The 18,648-nt window shown below is 34.4% G+C and overlaps 1 pseudogene; it reads right to left on the bottom strand.

Annotated features, from left to right (window-relative positions):
- Positions 1 to 1,708: 1,708 nt before the first annotated feature.
- LOC138331462 (nose resistant to fluoxetine protein 6-like) lies at positions 1,709 to 18,443 on the bottom strand (annotated as a pseudogene).
- Between the last annotated feature and the right edge of the window lie 205 nt (positions 18,444 to 18,648).

Here is an 18,648-nt window from a genome sequence, read left to right as displayed (position 1 = left end):
GGACAAAGAAGAAAAGAAGAACTTCGCCTGCTATCAGAACACACAGCAGAAATGAGTTACAAATCCATGACATGGGATTCTCGACGACGAGATGCGAACACGATTTTTTACGATGATGCGATACCTTTGGTAGAACCTGTTCACTATTTAAATGTACATGTTTGTTGTAGGTAGGTTTTATTTTTGCCTCCATAATTGACGACGGAACTACTGTATTGCTACAGTCGGGGCGAGTTCGAATAGGGTACGAAGGTTTGGGAATTGTATCCCAGCTGAAGCGGTACTACTTCAGGAACTTGCCGGCAGGCGTAAACAAAAGTGTGATTAACACATCGTCTCCTGAAGCTCTACGTCACGCGCAAAGGAGAGGGTCACCTGTGGTGTTTCAGAGGGTATGTGCACAGAATGAACAATTTTATTAGTATTATCTTTGCAAGCAACACTGCAAAAAGGATACCTAGATCTCATGTGCACTCGTATGGTATATAACATCGTAGATAAGCATAATTTTGAATAATAAATATCTGTCTCAAAAAGTATACACTTGTAATACTACAGCGTATGCATTTTTCGTTTATTTTCAGAACGCGATCACCTTTAGAACCTCCAAGACTGATATTAATGCATGGTTTCAAACAATAAGACCAAATTTCCCAACACTCGAAAGTGTGGACATCCACTACTTCAAGAGAATCTGTCGGTCACGAGAAACTAAAACCATTTTATTCCCCGAAGATAGAATCGTTTTGAAACGCGTTCCTTATCGTCTGCTGACATCAAACACCAGCCATGTTTTCAGCTGCAATCCAAAAATGTTTGCTTCAAAATGTGAAACCGAAAAACGTCCTGAAATCCCTTCTATGATGTCTGCCTCGACAAACCTTTCATGTGAGGTAGGTATGGTGATGTATTTGGACTTGTATGGCGATATCAGTGATGTCGAAAATGTAACTGATCATGTTGGTAAGCAACTTTCGTACTGTTTGGACGTTTATGAAGGCGACATTTTGTTTTTATACATTACATGTGCAGCTCAGTTTAGTGTTGAGGATGTTGTACGTGTTCTGTCCGTGTTTCCTTTGGAACTGGTCGGAAACGAGGTAACATATTGTGTTGAAGAAACGATAGAATGATCTTTTTTATGTCAAAATATATAGCCGCTAGAATATTAAAATCCTACAGTACTACGGGCGATAAATATCTAGCACATAGAAATATGCTTATTATTAAAGATTGATGTTATTCCGTCTTTTCATATTACAGAGTTAGCTCCCATGGGGTAGGTATTCATTGTGATGTCATTATTTTGTGGGCACATTTCACGTCGTTTTCTCTGAAAACATGACGTTACACTAGAGAACACATGACGTCGCAATCAATACCTACCCACAAGGACAGATAACTCTGTAATATGTAACTAGAGAAAATAAATATACTGTAAACAACCTTATTTTTGCGAGACACTAAATTTTGCGTATTTTGCGAGCGATTTGAAATCGCGAAAATTAACCGCCGCGATAAATGTGTGTCAAATGTAAAACGTTAACTTCATTTTTCATAGAACTGCAAACTATTTTCACCGCGAAATTTAAGATTGCTTACAGTATATGTACTTTATTTTGCAAATAAATGTCACTTGGCACATTTCCTGTGTCATAAAAACAGGTCTTCCTGACTTTCACAAATATTACGAACTATTCAGTCTGGTATAAATATATTTTTATTAGCATATATAACGATGACAAAATCAACTTTCAGCAAGTTTTACGGAACACGTAAGACTTGTGTAATACAACATTAGTATATTTAATAACTACATAATGATTATTTAATTGTTATGTTTAATGCTGTTTATTTATGTTTTTAGCTTTCGTGTTACATGAAATATTCGTTGCTTAGAAACTTTCGTTGTTCATGGAGTTGTTGTTTACCCACAAATATTAAAACAATTAAATTTGTTTATACATTTTTGGAATCACTGCTCATAGGTCAGCCATGGAGGTTTCTGCTCACAAAGTAATTTCTAAACTATAATTGACAAATGAAAGTAGCACAAATTTATCATGTTCCACAGTATTTTCTTATATGAACTGCCATGTTTGTATCTAAACATTGATATAGACAAATGAAGGAGAACGACAGAATATAAACCATTAAAACAAATTGATAATTGAGTCCATTGTGGCCGTACATCCTCTGATTTACCTTCCTCTGACTCAAATCCATATGGCTTTAATACCGGAAAACCCTACTTTCACCAGCCTCATTGCCAATTCATATTCGGAAAGAAGGTTCGAAATTAAATTTTAAGTAAACATCTAATATATGTTTTGGGTGATCGGGTGGTATAGTGGTTAAGCCGTTCGCCTTTCACCAAGCCGGTCGGGGTTCAATCCTCTGAAAGGACGTGAAAAGGTTAGGGGTCACCTGCTCGATCACGTGGATTTTCTCCGGGCACTCCGGTTTCTTCCCACATTAAGACCCTTCGTGCGCTTACATTCGGGTCATCGAGAGTGATTTGCATAAGTTGTATAACTTGTTTCGCAATCGATGTAAATAAAGTTTATTTTTATATGTTTTTGAAAACGTTTTGTTCAAGTTTAAACTAATAACTTGCACTTCACTATCAAATGAAGAACTTTGAAATGACTGAGAGGAACACATGTTTAGAATAAACACCATAGACCAGTAAATTCGTAATATTAGTCTTAAATATATGTTTATGCAGCTAGAAGTACATGTAGCTTATGTTAGCGCATAATAAATCATTTAAATACCAACTTCCTTTAAAGCTTTTAAAGCTAGAGAAATGTGTTGGGATTCAGTGACACAAAACATTTTTAAACCGGGAATTCATATTTGATATGCAACGTCCTCTTAGTTTCATATTTTTGAGTATTTTATAAGCACACTGTGATTATTTTCGTGCACTATCGTTTGAAAAACACCTTCTCTAGTCCCATCATTGGCGCTTCAATTACCATGGAAACAATATAAGCTATGCAATATGACGTCACCAGGTTGCCAAAATACATGTAAATCTGAAAGCAGAAAAATAAAATAAAAATGCATTGTAAGTAAAGCCATTATATATTATTCTATTGATACAAACAATAAAACATTAAAGTGAATAGTCGGGCAAAGAAAACCAGTCTCAATGCTTTCATTAGCCTTCCAAAAGTTCTCACATATTAATACGAAGGTCAAGTTCGGCTTAGTTTCCATGTTCTGACCATTGAAATAAAGAAAAGTTGAAAGCATTGAAAGCGAGGCTGCGTGGAAATGTAACCACGGACATAGTCAGCCGGGAGGACGTTTTAGGATTCCTATACTTTAAATTAATTTCTTCGTACGCAGACAGATTTTGACGAGAGATTTTATTTTTCTATTTCAATAAATAATACTGGATACATTCACACCATTTTTACCTACTTTAGCCATCCTTGCCCGACTGTTCACTTTAAAGATATACATCTTATATATGATTTTAATGCAGTCGATCGGTGACCTCTAGGTGTAGAGATAATACCTTTGGATACATTTATAGCATAGTTACTTCCCTTCATTTCACTCCGTCAGTACTGACGAAGCGAAACGGTATTGGCGGAGTGAAACGGTACTGACGGAGTGAGACGGTACTGGCGGAGTGAAACGGTACTGGCGGGGTGAGACAAAGGGAAATAACTCTGATAGATCGGAATGAGATCCTACAACAGTAGCAATGGACTATGCTAAGGTAGTTCAAACGTGAAATAACTGTGTTCAGACGAATTACCTTATTAATATTCCTCATCTTAGGAAAACCAGGAGCGTATTTAATTATAAATTAAGCGGGCTTACCACAGATATATCACCGTAGATGAACTCCGAGGGGAGGTTGAAGCTGTACATTGATATAACCACAGGATGAACGAGGTAGGCACAGTAAGTCAATCTTCCTAGAGGGGCCCAGACCTTCCAGGATAATAGGATGTTCACTGGACCTGTAGGTACAAAACCAGGAAACATAAAGAAACAACAGCAAAGCTACTACACTTTGAGGATTCATGAACATATTTAGTTCGCTAATAGTTTGTATCATTCAGGTTTGGGAGGTATGGATACATAATGTCTTAATCTCGTAATATTGAATTGTCAACATTTCAACACAATTTTTCAAAAATTGAATAAAATTGGTATTCTGCACATAAATCTTGTTTTTGTACGATATACCGAAATATATTTTCAAATACATTTATAAGACTGATGATACAAATATCAAAATATACATGTATTTCCAACTTCCAACTTTTCCAACATAGTTTTAATGTCAATAATATAACGGATCATGTAAAAATGCCAGGCATTGAAAAGATGACGTTGCAATATAAGCGACCAGAATTCACAGTTGTCTATTGGAGTAGGGATGATTATTAAGTAATTTGGTTATGACTACGTCACAATCAATCAACACTCTTAGAAGGCACTGGCAATTTTCAAGTTATAGTGAAATTTATTTCTCTTTTACTGAGCTTTATCATGGTGCATGTATATCTTACCACCATATCCGGTTGCGCATGCGTATATGACCCATGCTATAGCAATCGACCATGACAGCCTTGAACAGCTGACGTAAAGTGCACTAACTCCCAGATTTGCTTCAGCCGAGTCGTGGTAATAATGGTAAAGACCATATACTGGAAGCGTTCCCATGAAAACTGCTAACAACCAGCCAATTAGAACACTTATCTGTGAAAGAAAGTAATTCCAGGAATATGTAAGAATAACTCTGAATATGAAAACAAATGGTGGCTCTCCATTATTTTGAAAACAGAAACTTCATTATGCCCGCCGAGTCAAATTTAAAGACTAGCCATTCCATAAAGTTCACTTTTAAGAATTACCTTAATATTTAACATTGCTTATCACACGAGCCAAGAGATTTTTTACTTCATATTTTTTCCATTTCTCTTTATACTCAAGGTACCTGATGTAATAGTGATAGTAACAAATGTAAAACCTTTCGATATTCAAACTTGATACGGCCAATCACGTTACAGACCCTCTTTGAAGCAAAGTCAAAATAAGGATATGTATTTTCAATCAGATTGGAGAAATACTTACCTTATTTAGTCTTGCCTTACAACCATTTGTGTGTAAGAGGTAGCCTAGCAACATCCCAACCATATAAGGAGCTATTCTGGTGTATGGTCTGTTGTACAATGTATTACCAGCATAGGCGTCGTCTTTATGCTTTGTGGCTGCCTGACTGAAGAATAATACCAATGAATTAAAACACTTATTTTATGCCATCATACTGTATAGTTGCTTTTATTTGTGGGGATTTATTTTATGTAGTTTCGCGGTCAAATGTAATTTCCGCGAACTCAGATACCCGCGAAAAGAACAAGTAGGATTAAATGTATAAAATAAGAGAATGTCGGGAATGTTTCTAACCGGGAAAAAAGTACAGAATTACTTTCTCTTGTGCGTATACAGTTGTTGACCTGGGTTGAGGGCAGCAGTTGCCCGAAGGCGACCAATAAAACATTAACAATTCGACAAAATAAACAGTTTTGTGTATTTCAAAAAGCAATTTCTTACCTCGGTATGTGAATGCCGTATTCAATAGCCGTCATCAAACGAATAAAGACGCATGCTGCAATCATTGCAACGCATACGCTAACACCTACTTTCCGATAACTGAAATAAATTTGATCTTAATATCGATAATCCATTAAAACATTATCGCGTTAATACATAAATCAATCGTGATTCAATGCAAGGATGTTGCATAAAATCAAACCAGATTACATATGTAAACAAAAAACAATAAAAAAGGAACGGTAACATGTTTTCAAATAATTAATTTTAATATTTGTATGTAAAAAATATTGTATTAGTAGAACCCATTTTTCTATTATTGCATCGTTTATTCACAGTCAAACATTGAGAATATGACCTTCAGGTCACTTAAAGCATGTTTAACCTATTAAAGTTTATCATAATTATCACATCATGTTTTATTTGTCCTTTTTACAAATTTTCTATATTTTTCTTTATATTTAAAGATGCACTTACCGTAAAAGTAGAATGATAAATATAGGACTAATAATGAAAAACTGCATGTCATTAGATAGATACCAAGTCCACGCCATACACTGAAAACAGTAGATTAGAAGACTTAAACTAGGTGATACATGTAGATACTATTTGATTTTGATTTCCATAATATTGTATGAGAAAGGGTTCAACAATATCGATATTTATCTTATAAGAAGAACTCACTTAAACATGATCAGAAAATTTAAACGATTATGGCCATATGCTTGCGCTGTCGCATGAGAGACACGACGATGCTGCTTTATATTATGACATTATGATTTTAAAGATGATTCCATGGTAACTATAATCAAAAGAATATATTATAAAATGTGTGTGTGATTAGTTCTTGAACCTTTGCATACACTTAGGTATAAACAAATACACGGCATATTAATAGGACTTGTATAGTACTTTTTATTCACAGGAAATTGCGCTATTTTAGCGTTCAAGGTAATTTCCGCAAACTTTGATACCAATTAAATAACGAGAATGACAAATAAGGTAACATGTATGAATAGCTAATTAATTTTATGAGAAAATACAGAAAAAATCGTGATTTTTTTTTTTGCGAAAACAAAACGTTTTACAGTTTTTTGTGCCTAGAATCTATTTTTGCTAGGTACCACTCTCAGGGCAGAAGTTGTTTATGTTAAGTATGACCGCATTAGACACAAACGTACTATTTTTCCTAGGCTACCACTGTCAGGATATAAGTTGTTTATGTAAAGTATGACCGCATTAGACACAAACGTACTATTTTTCCTAGGCTACCACTTCCAGGGTAGAAGTTGTTTATGTAGAGTAGACTAGACCACCAAGAAGATGAACAGGGGTCCCCAGCATAATCCATCATGGCGTTGTAGACAATACCGTAAGGTCCACTGACGAAATGCCTGGTCAGTGTAGCGTATATCATCAAACAAAAGGCAAATGCTGGAGTAAGCCTAGAAATACAAAGTAGAATATGTAAATAAAGGATCTTCATTGAGTGTTCATTTCATATAAGATTTTATGCAACGAGTCTAAGAAGCTTTCACTTTTGCTAGCCTTTGCAAGCACAAATTGAAACTTCAACTCAAGACGAGATTCATAAAATCTCATGAAAGCACAAATGTATATTTTAATTAATGTTATCACATAATTACAACAACCTACAATTCGACACATTTCAACGCCAAAATGTGTTGCAAAAATCGAGCGAATTATATTACAATAGTGACATATGCATAAAAATATTACATCACATTTTTCTCACTACCCGCGCAAATTGCGAAATGCAATCACACGCGAATGTAAACTGTTCTACAGTAAAGTATGCAGTTCAAGTATATATATCACCGCCATTTTTAGTTTTATGAATAAAAATTATTTTATCATTGTTTTTATACTAAATCTGGCTTTCTGATTGGCCAATACGTTTTTAGATACCAATTTAAAAAAAAACTGGAAAAAAAGAATGGAGCGAATGACGTGACAATATAGAGACATTGACGTTGCGTATTGATTCGGAAAATGAGTCCTTTGCAAAATCATTATAATATTTTATTCTATCCAATAGATAAAAAAATTAAATATATGCAATATTTTTTTAACTTCATCGGGTTATGATTTTTTGTTTGCAAACTTTGTGAAAATGGAAAAAAATTAAAAATAATTAAAAAAAATGACATCAATGCTTAAAGATGCTCCACCGCCGACAGAGCATAAATGATATTCATTATTTGAACAATAATTAGTGTTTAATCGTGTATGAATAAGTCTAATTATCACAAAAAATAATATAAAATAATTTATTTTGACTTTGGATGTGCGCAAACAGTATTTCATTCCATATAGGATATATGTCGGAAATGGTGTTAAGTAAGTTACAACTTTTGTAATTGAAGAAAAATACCAAATCGTCTGCTGCTGTTTTTGATAGTGAAAAATACCATTTGGCAGCGGTGGAGCATCTTTAGTTAAATAAGAATGCATGCATAGATAAGATAACCGCTAAATAGTGAACAGTCCAAATTAGATCGGGCAATTTTTTTAAAATTTGAATTTAGTAAGACAATCCCGACGTGTTTATATAGTTACCTCCAAACTCTATGAAAGTAAAACATTCCCCATCGTGTCCGGCCGTTGTTTGCTGCAATATCTTTTAAACACAAATAAGTCACCAAAGCTCCGCTGGAAAAGGAAGATAATTCAAAACACTTTTTTATGTATATAAGTTATATCTAACACAAACACTAGATCTTTTTTTTCAAATGAAGAAATAACCAAATAACAAGTCTGGGTACAAAGCCATAAATTAATATCACGAAATAAAAAATGTTTATTAATAAAAATCTTCGCGAATGGAATATCAATTATTATGAAAATGCACATGAAAACTGCTTATGGATACAATCGCTCACGTTCAATTTACAACAATACGTAATTCTATTAATAGTTTTATTCATTACTTATTATTAATTATTTTATTTAACGTATAAAATCAAAATGATTCGGATTTAATTTAATATATAACAAAACAAAAGCTATGTAGTATTGCTATTATTGTAGGGGTTATTTTTTTTCAGTATATGCATACAATCTGCGAATATATCTGTAAATTAATTAAAAGCAAAAATTGAAAAAAAAACACGAAAAAGGGTTAAAAAGAAAAAACATTTAAAAAAAAAGTAAATAAAACAAAGTAAAAACAAAAAATGATAAGTACTTTTTTAAGAAGTTATTTACCTCATAAAGAAAAAAGTGTCAACAGAAAAAGTGGCGTTTAATATGGCCTGGAACGTAAATCGTTGACCAAGTTGTATGGCCTGGCCAGGGTTTTCTGAAAATCAAATTATATCGATAAAGTTGAGGTACATGTATATGACTTCATTAAGCATTTGTCATGCTAAAATAAAAATGTAATACAAAGACTTTTCTACTTTTCAGAAATATATGAAGTACTTTCATTTACTAGTTATAATACAAGATAATTGATGCTAACCATTAAAACATCGACTGCAAAAGAAATGATGATGTATCCTTTAATTTCGACGTCCGACCTTTTCAGCAATATATACCATATAGCCAGGTCAAAAAACTTCACGATTTAAACTCATAAGGAGTATACTGGACTTTATCGCTTTCGCGATTTTGCTAAAATTATATATAAAATTCATTCAGTTTCTTGATTTTTTACGGCTAATATTTACGCGACAATAGCAATATCCTACAAAAAAAAAAAACCCCGAAAATATAGACCTCGCGAAAATAACAGGTTATACAGTATTTAAGTGGCTAAGTGGGTGACGTTCTACTTACGAAGTGATGTGTTTGCAAATGGTATTTCGTAGTTATGTCCCAAGATGACCCACCACATGCTCAACACGCGCATACCATTCAGAGAAGAGAGCGGACTCGAGGCTGTAGATGTAGACATCAGCTTCTCTGTGTTTCTCACGAAAGAAAATGATGTCATGAATGAAGAGAGCATCTTTTTTGACCCGTCTGCAACCAAAATCATAAATGAAAGTATGATAATGCATCAAAGAAATTCCAGAATCTGTGAGGATCACATCACTGTTTTCAAATTACTGTAACCAGGCCAACGTATATTTTCGCATACCATTAGATATCGCGAATGTATTTTTTTTGCTAGGTAGTAAAGCATCTCGAAAAAAAAATCACCTCAAAATGTTTCAAAAGTAAAATAATATCTTAAAACCGAAAATCGTGTATTCAAATGAAAACACAAAATCAAGTCTCCGCGAAAATAACTTAGTTTATCGTTGAAGAAGAATCGGCAACACGAGGATTCGGGATATGCAGGCTAGTCTATTGTGAGTCTATCGGAAAATACTCTCTAAGCATTTCGTTACATCACATGGTTCCAGTGGCACCATGCGATACATTTTGCAAACGGAGATCAAATCTGAATATTTTGGTAAATCAATATTATTTCTTCTTCTGGAAAGAACTAACTCACTCATATTGCGGTAAAATAACAACGAAACCATACTTGACTCGGAGTACAAATAACGACCTACAACGAAACCATAATTGACTCAGAGTACAAAAATAACGACCTAAAGGCCTTAACGACCATCTGAAACTTGTTTGACGTTTTGCAAAACACCATATTCTTTGTAAATGCATATTTCTTCAGATAATTAAAGAAGCTCCACCGCCGACAGAGCATAAATGATACTCATCATTTGAACAATAACTGGTGTTTAATCATGTACATATGTCTAATTAACACAAAAAATAAATAAAATAATGTATTTTGCTTTCGGTGCATGCGCAATCAGTACTTCAATCCAATTAGGACATAGTGCCACGGAATCTTTTCGGGGTGCGATTAGAAGCTCAAACTTTTCAATGGTGGTAATGATGTAAAGTAAGTAACTTTTGTCCCCAAAGAAAAATATTTAATCGTCTGCTCCTGTTTTGATAGTGAACAAATATTATTTTTCCGCGTTGGAGCGTCTTTAAAACATTCTTAATGTGTTTTCAAAATAACAGTCGATCGTGATGGTCATCTTCAATTCAAAATCTACGTGAAAAATAACAACATGGGATCATAGAATTTCAGATCGAGTCGGAAAATACCCACACCTGGTAGAGAGCATGTCAGGAAAAGTTTGAGCTTAAGCCCACAGAGACAACGACGGGTACAGCACGATGTCAAATACCAAAAAGAAATCACTTCAATGAAGATAAATCTTTTTGATGATTATAAGTTTATTATAACTATTTTAACTGACTTCAAAAGTTTGAGTACGATTTTAATACAATTGTACTGAAAGCTGATGATGCATTTTTAACTTGAATAAACTTTAAATATTACCATTATTAGGTGGATTAATCAGTGGAGCTTCCTCTAGTGACACTGATGTACTCGAAAGAAGACCTGTCCGCTCATTACTTTGGATCGCTATACCGTTACTTGCTTTGTCTTTCCGCTGTCTGCTAGCACCTTTATACCTCAGACAAATATCTGTCAGTGTTCCAATACATACCAGCGACCCCAGTAAACCGCACACTACCCTGACGTTAAAAAAAACAACAAAGTATCATTTTATTGTTTATAAATACAGTGTATTCTGGTATATAGTCTAATATTTAAACCGCACACTACCCTGACGTAAAAAGGAAGGTGACATTTTATTGTTTATAAATACAGGGTATTCTGGTATATGAATTAATATTTAAACCGCACACTTAAAAAGGAAAATGACATTTCATTATTTGTAAATAGAGGGATTTCTGGTATTTAAATGAATATTTAAACCGCACACTACCCTGTCGTAAAAAGGAAGATGACATTACAATGTTTATAAATACATGGTATTCTGGTATATAAATTTATATCTAAACCTTACACTACATATGTCCTGACGTTAAAACAATAGCATTACATTATTTGTAAATACAGGATATTCGGTATATTAAATTCCCAGCAACATGATTACAAATGATGTATTACGTGAAGCTTACAAAGCTACGACAGCGCCGGTAGAATAGGACCGCTCATCATCAGATTGGGCCGCCACGGGTTTGGGAGGACCGGAGCCATCATCAATCACTTTACAAGATATGATAAAAGTTATTTTATTATTTAAGGTTTATGTTGAATACTGTTGATACATGAAGGTCATGAGAAAATATTTTTTTCAAAAAGTGAATTTACTCGAAATAAACATGATGAGAATCTTTGTGTTACATCTATAAAACATACAAAATTATCAGTATTCAAATCAATCCATTAAATTTAATCAATGATATATAATCTTTTCAGAAGATCCTAATTGACAGAGGAACTATTTTCTATGAAATCTCTACGCCATCAGCCAAGCAGAAGCAACGTTACAAAAGAAAATGTAATTGGATTAGTACAAATTTCAAAGACAATGACATAGCTCGTTACAAACATAAAATGAATTATAAAAAGATATGATAAAATGTCATTTACAATCTAAACTTACTTTATTTCAACAAATCAATTTCACTTTTTTTATTCATTCACAGGTAAAAAATAATACATATGTTATTAAATAATTAACAATAAAAGTATTTTTTATAAAATCACACACTTAGGCAATACCAATTGATTTCTCGTTCGTCGGATTTCCCGCTCCTATTTTCAAAAAAAAATGATTTTTTTTACCGCTCCCATGTTTTTGTCGGGGAATCTGACGAACCTGGGCAATTTTTACAGGGTCCATTTTTAGTAGTCACCGTTTCCTGATCACCCAGATGTTTGAATCATAAGTGCATTGTCTCTTCAAACACGCAAGCGTCTTACAAACCTTTACAACAACATACCTAAATATCAAGTTTTTCCGCCACCACGTGCAGACAGAGTGGTACTTAGAGATAGGTCCCGATTTCAGTCTTTTTTGCCGATGTCCGCAACTGTTTTAAAAGACTTTGCATTCGATGTCACATTAAAAATGGCGACCATGATAGGGGATTTGACTTACGGACGAAAAACCGTCATCAGGCATGTCAATATTACTGTATGGCAATCGCTAATTAATTAACACCTCAGTTATTTTATCTTAAGACCCGGTCAGTATGTAATTTGACAGATGGCCCACATAGCTTGCATTTGCCAATATGTTTTGACTGCGCGACTTAGTAACAGCTAGGTGACGATTCGTCTGCTATTCGGTCAAATATCTGTAGTAAATTACACTCTTTACTGGGATCCAAACTTAGTGTTACTTATGCTAGGTTTACACTATGTTCCCGGCGGCCACGGCAGCCCCGTTTCGGGCCACCGTGGACAAAACGTGGTGACCGCGAGACATCTTTCAAGAGACAACGCAGAAGGACGTGATAGACAAACGTGAGCGGTCGTGATTACCGTGGATGCCGTGCCAGATTTTTAAACTGTCAAAAAATTTGCCACGGCAGTCACGGTACAGATGGTAAACGCCACAGGACGTCATAAAACGGGATTGACGTAACAAAACGTAACAATGCGTGCGAGGCCGTAACGGCAAGCCAAGGTGGATGATAACCGTTTCGATACGTTCTGTCAAGGCACATCACGGCTTGTAGCGATTGAAAGCCCGACGTGATACGGCGTGTTACGTCTTATTACGGTCTTACGTTGCAACCAATATCTGATGAAGTATCATTGCCTGGCCTGGTACATATTTGCTACTTCATGGATTATTTGTATTATTAAATAGAAATAGTCATTATCAAACACATTAAAACCATCAAATTATACAAAAGCTATTATTGCAAAAGACAGATTAAGTGATTAACCATTACAGAAAAAAATGGCGTAAAAATACTTAGCTATAATAATTATATATATTCATACCAAATATAATTTGTAATTAAAATGTGTTTGAAATGACATTTTCGGCAATAAATATTGTTTCATTTGCTTCAAAAAAATCCCGGTATCAGACTTTCATCCCTAGTAAGCCTTGGCGGACCGTGAAAAACGTATCGGAGCTTGATCAAAACGTGTAAAACGTAGCAGACCTCATCAGATCGTAACAGGCCTAGTGAGAACGTAGTGGTATCCTTGATAGACCGTGCTAAAGCCGTAGTGTAACTTTAACCTTCCGGAACAGCACTTTCCCGTATATCCACGGTCCATGACGTAATCCGTAAAAGACCGTCGCAAAACTTCACAAGACCTAGCTCAACTTGAATACAGAGACAAAAATAGCCAAAATTCCACGGCGCACCACGTTTCGGGCAAACGGGGCTACCGTGATCGCCGGGAACATAGTGTAAACCTAGCATTATGTTTCATTTTGACTTCTACAACAGTATAAAATATATTTGCCTTCATTTTTGTGTTGATTGGTTATGTATGTTTGTGTTTGATTTACCCAAAGCGTTTCATGAGAAAATCATAGAAAAATGATTTTAGAATATTTCTGATGAATGCTGATATACATGTGGTAAAACTTTTGAGCCATACTGTCCTTATATTTTGATACAAATACACTTTTAAAGACAATGAAGGAATGTTATTAAAATGAATAATTTTTATGTCAATATGTTTGGTGGTTACATATATAAACATTATCTCATCTTAAGTATGAGCAGCTAAATAAGTAACATGCTAAACAAAAATAGTCAGTTCAATACAATATTATGTGTCAACTAAAAAAGAATGTGCATGTCGGATGAGGCTACATTGGTTTAAAAGATTTTCCATTAATGATAATCGCTGATTGTTTCTATTAGTTTGTTGGTTTTTGCTGATAGCTCTGTCAACAGCAAATTAACTATTGAAATTATTGACAATAAGTAAAGCTTTCTTCACTATTTCCTTTTAAGTATTAAACATTGCTATTCAATGTTAAAATTGTCATGATTTGTCTTAAAATTGAAATATACCATGCATTGAAAGCATTTTGTGTAATAGCATATTTTCAATAGCTGCACAAATACTAGACTTCATGGTTTTTTTTTACTTCTTTGATACAGTTAAAAATGTTGAAAACAAAAACTTATGTTTAAACATAAAAATAAAGTTTTTAAGTGGTATTTCACGAATAAACATAAAAGTCTAATAAAAATCCCGTGAAAATATTAACTCGCTCAATTTTTTCCCGCTTTCAAAATATTTTTTAGAATTAAAAATATTTCGCTCGCCCGCTCCTATTTTAAATTTCCAAAATCCGAAGAACAAGAAATCAATTATTGGAATGACCTTACACACAATAAAAAATATTGCGATATATGTCATATCATTGACACTGCATCACATGTCTGTTGACAAAATTTTCGGGATTTCAGTTTGTATACACTCGACATAGTACCGTCAACATGTACTTACATGTTCGAATCAAACCCAATCACATCTGTTTCGTTGCAACTACTCGGTACGCATATACCGTGGGAAAATAGGTTTGTTTCCAAGCGCCTGATAACACAATGAATATAATGATGGTGATGTTTTTTCATTCTGGACCCTCTGGTCTGGTAAAATATTCTCCGGGGTGTAAATATAACGACATTGAAAAATAACTCCTGGGATATCAAGGATGCTGTACAAAAGATAACCCAGATCGTATTGTGTTATTTTTTGTATTGTCCAATACAGATGTCAGATTATTGTTTACGTTTGTGGAATTTGAAATGATTGTCTGCAAAAGTGTAAAAATCTCTATTGATCACAAATGAAATGTACATGCCGTATCACTTATTATTTTTCTTACGTTATCAATTTATTTTCGGTTATTTGATGATGTGATGTTGAGCTTATATCGAGGACTTCGAAACAGTTTATGATGGACAAATGCATTCATAAGATGGACATTTATTTCGAGATAGTTCGGTTACCATTAAATATCATCATGATTCTATGTATTTATAAGTATAAGTATATATTGCGCCTCATTTGTGCTGTATTAGTTAAATATTTGTCCTACTTTGTCCCGCATTACTGTTCGTATTCTATTATGTAAACGTGTTCATTTTGTATGTCTTGATAAAGGGGCAGATCGCCTCAAAAATTTGACAATTTTTTGTGTGTCCACGCGGTTGGAATTACTTCCTTGTCCCATATTTATAAGTATACCAACTCGACACCAAGTTGGGGTCGTTGATTTATATACACTTTGTGATAGCAACAAATAAGTTTATTTTGTTTGGATTTGGTTTTGTTCTCTATTGTAGTACATGCGGTTGGTACGAAGGGTTATTAGTGACTCTTATATAACATATTATATATCAAACTCGCAGATACCAACGTTAACGATTACTTATTTGTCGAAAAAAAAACGTTTTATTTCTTATGCTATTTCATAATTCAATAACTAGATATCATTGCACCGGGTATTTTCTAGTGAAATAGACGAAAATGGTCACTGGGTTTGGTGATGTCAGTATTTGTTATCATGACAAAAAGCTTGGGGCATATTCGTATTTACCTGTACAGGTCTCAGCGAGGATGCTAGGAAATATTTCCCAGTGATGGAACGTCCTGATGGTAGTTTAGGTGACTTGACCGATACACATTCGCCATAACTCCCAAACCATAGATATTGTCCCTGCAGTATACCGCTGGGGATCTTGGCGTCGGCATCCAACACTAAGGTAAAGGAAAGATAATCATGATTTACTGGTAAGTGAAAAAAAAAAGAAAAGAAATGTTTCACCAATACATTTTCATAACTCTCCATATCTAGATGCTTATTTGACATTTTTCTTCGTCATTTATTTTTGTTAAGGTTCATGTAATGGCTTTAAACAGTGATATTTTGCAAGCCTAAAACGCATTACTGTGCTGCAATTGAACAGAACTAATTTCATTAATTGTTGGTATATACCCTGGCTAACTGCCAGTCTTACTGTTGATATGTAATTTGTGGAGCTGCGTGTAAAATACAGTAAAATATGAGAAAAATGTATAGTTCTGGAGAAGACATAGAACTCGTGTGAATTGCATTGATGGAACCAAATAATCATGCCATCGTGTTCAGTTGTGAATATGCCAGGTACTCCAACAGTTTGTTTGGCAAAATCGGACCAGCAAATAGCGCAGGAGCCTAGTGTAGTAAATGCAAATGGCTGCTATAAATGGCGGATCGAAAATATCGCATATAAGAAGCCATCTCAATTGATACAAATGTTTTTTATAGACACCAAAAGGTACTCTGAACATAACAAGAAGACTCTTCACGAAAAAATAGTTCAAACAATCTGTTTGGGGCGAAAAATGCAAATTTCCGGAAAGAGCCTCAAAGTCCACATTTTAACTATTTTTTTCGTAAATATTCTTCTTGTCATGTTCAGAGTACCTTATAGTGTATATAAGAGCACTTGTATCAATTAAAATGTCTTTTTATATGCTATATTTGTGATCCGCCATTTAAAGCAGCCATTTGCATTTACAACAATAGGCTCCTGCGCTATTCGCTGGTCCGATTTTGCCAAACAAACTGTTGGAGTACCTGGCATAGTCACTACTGAACACGATAGCATGTTTATTTGGTTCCATCAATGCAATTCACACGAGTTCTATGTCTTCTCCAGAAATATACATTTTTCTCTTATTTTACTGAAATTTACAAGCAGCTTCACAAATTACTTATCAACAGTAAGACTGACAGTTAGCCAGGGTATATACCAACAATTAATGAAATTAGTTCTGTTCAATTGCAGCACAGTAATGCGTTTTAGGCTTGCAAAATATCACTGGTTAAAGCCATTACATGAACCTTAATGTGTTTTTTTTTTATATAAATGAACATAATTATTACAGATAGAACAGAATTATTGATTTATCAGCATATGCATACTTTTCTTTAACAAATTGATTTACAAAACCCTATGCTGATTTTTTATCCAGTTATTTTATTAAAGATAATTTAGAAGCAACCGGTTAACATAATCTAACGCTATTCTGTATTCACAGAACATACATTGTAGAACGAAACGAAATGATAATGTTGATATTAACATAGGTAGCCATTAAAACTATTGAGGAACAGTGTAAATATCAAATTTAATAAAAATAAACCGGTAATTAGAAATAAAACACTTACTACTGAGAGCATAAGGTTTTAAGCCTTGGATATCCAAAATGACTTGTTTTGTGTCATTTAGACAAGCAAACGACACATAATACCGGCTGTCATTTGATTTACTCATAGAAAACACGTTCGTCAATTCGCTCACATCTGGTCGCTTTAATTCACTTTCACTTCCGGTGGTTTTCAGTCCCTGCAAATCTTCGTAGTTTCGAAGCAGAGTTCCAATTGCACCATCACGAAGATAGGATCGTCTGAGATCTAAGAAGTGTTCCTCTTTTCCCTCTTTACCCTTTCCTATCGGAAACGGATCTCCATTGATGTAAAAGTGATTTCCGAAGTCTCCCACAGTTCTCCAATCGATATTTGTCGTGTCTTTGTCAGCTAGACATCTGACATGTTGTGAAACCATTAAGCCAAGAAACAATGAACAATTCACCAAGAACGCCCAGCCGGCCATTGTCTTCATCTTTGTCGGGAAGTACGTTCCTTGTATGGATCTTCTTGTACTGTTATGAATTAAATACTATCGTACGTGAGTTGGTGGTTATTCACACCCGTATAATATCACCTTTGAACCTAATGAGAAAAGCATGACTACCCGTAATACGAGTTTACCTCAGCATACCCAGCTTCAAACTGAGACGACAAAGGCACGTGACGACTCCAATAACAAACACTTATAATCCGAACTAACACCGATGTCGTCACATGCTTAAGGTGTGAATGGTAGCTATAGGTACATGTCCTCACGATTTTGCACCAAGAGAGTTCCTCGATATAGGCGAATGTTGTACTCTATGTTAAAGCTGTGTGTTAATGGACACACAATGTAAATAGACTGATATACAAGGGTCATGGTCAAGTGATCGCGGTATATCGTGAAGTGTGTACATGTGTATACAAACATAACCTAGATGTCTAAATATAGATCAGTCACATGTGACTGAGTCACTACGTAATTGCGAAATCATGGTTACAGTAAGCGTTCCCATTTCATGATTTATGTAAAAAAGATAGTTATTTTTAATCTTGATCAGATAGCAATATCATCATTCTATGTTTTTTT

The sequence above is a fragment of the Argopecten irradians genome, chromosome 9, assembly GCF_041381155.1.
Source record: "Argopecten irradians isolate NY chromosome 9, Ai_NY, whole genome shotgun sequence".
Lineage (NCBI taxonomy): Eukaryota > Metazoa > Mollusca > Bivalvia > Pectinida > Pectinidae > Argopecten > Argopecten irradians.
Note: the sequence above shows the minus strand (reverse complement) of the source record. Positions and strands in the feature narration are given on the sequence as shown.